Source organism: Rousettus aegyptiacus, unplaced genomic scaffold (genome assembly GCF_014176215.1).
Source record: "Rousettus aegyptiacus isolate mRouAeg1 unplaced genomic scaffold, mRouAeg1.p scaffold_m13_p_8, whole genome shotgun sequence".
Lineage (NCBI taxonomy): Eukaryota > Metazoa > Chordata > Mammalia > Chiroptera > Pteropodidae > Rousettus > Rousettus aegyptiacus.
In genome coordinates this window covers 619,750-620,684 of record NW_023416311.1, presented here as the reverse complement: position 1 = coordinate 620,684, position 935 = coordinate 619,750, and the positions used below count along the sequence as shown (strand labels likewise).

The window sequence follows — 935 nt, the reverse complement described above, 5'->3', positions numbered from 1 at the left end:
CCGTGCTTCACGACACCGTGTTGTGTATTTGCAAGGAGTCGGGAGAGGAGAGCTCAAAGGTTCCCGCCAGGGAACACTGCAGCTTTGTCGGTGGCGGGTGTGCCGACTGACCTTACGTGATAGCCGTCGCACAGCATGTCACGTGGTAAATCGCTGCGTTACACGCCTGCACACCGCGACGTGCTGTGCTAGTTAATTTCTCAGCAGGGCCAGGAAAAGACCGTTCTGCCCATTTGAAATTTGAACCATATGCGTATAGAAACTGTTAAAAATAAAATAAATTATGATTTAAGAAAAAGATTAAGCGATATTTAAAAGGTCAGTGATACACAGACGAGGCGTCGCTGCAGTGAGGTGACGTGGTGTGATGACCCCGGCCGGCAGCTCCGGGGCGCTCGCCGCGTCTGGGGGCTCCGCGTGGATCGTGTCGTTTTACCTCCCTGGTCGCCTTGGTTATAGTCTGTCTTCCTTTTATTTTTGTTTGTTTGTTTGTTTATTTCTTTTTAGGTGGGACAACCCTCGCTTGACCTCACAGATTACAAGGACCTTGCCAGCTTACAATCTCTTATTTTTTTAATTTTTTACACTTACAGCGCCTGGTCTTCCTAGGCGGTCTCCCATCCAAGTACTAACCAGGCCCGACCCTGCTTAGCTTCCGAGATCAGATGGGATCGGGCTCGTTCAGGTGGCGTGGCGTAGACAAAATATGTCTTCCTTTAGCTATGGAGTAAGCGAGCCTTAGGTTGAGTAAGTTGTCTAGGGTCACACGGCGGGCAGCTGCCTGAGCCTAGCGTCAGAGTCACGCTGGAACCGTGGAGGATGGCAGGACTCGGTCCCAGAGGGCTCAAGTCGCCATCTTGGTCCCTTCGTTCACGAGCTCTGCCATTCGCAGGCGCATCTCTTGAAGCCTGAGCCAGCCTCGTGCAGCCGTCGCG

General features: G+C 52.3%; 1 pseudogene; it reads right to left on the bottom strand.

Annotated features, from left to right (window-relative positions):
• Nucleotides 1–584: 584 nt before the first annotated feature.
• On the bottom strand, nt 585–701 carry LOC118607585 (annotated as a pseudogene).
• Nucleotides 702–935: the final 234 nt, after the last annotated feature.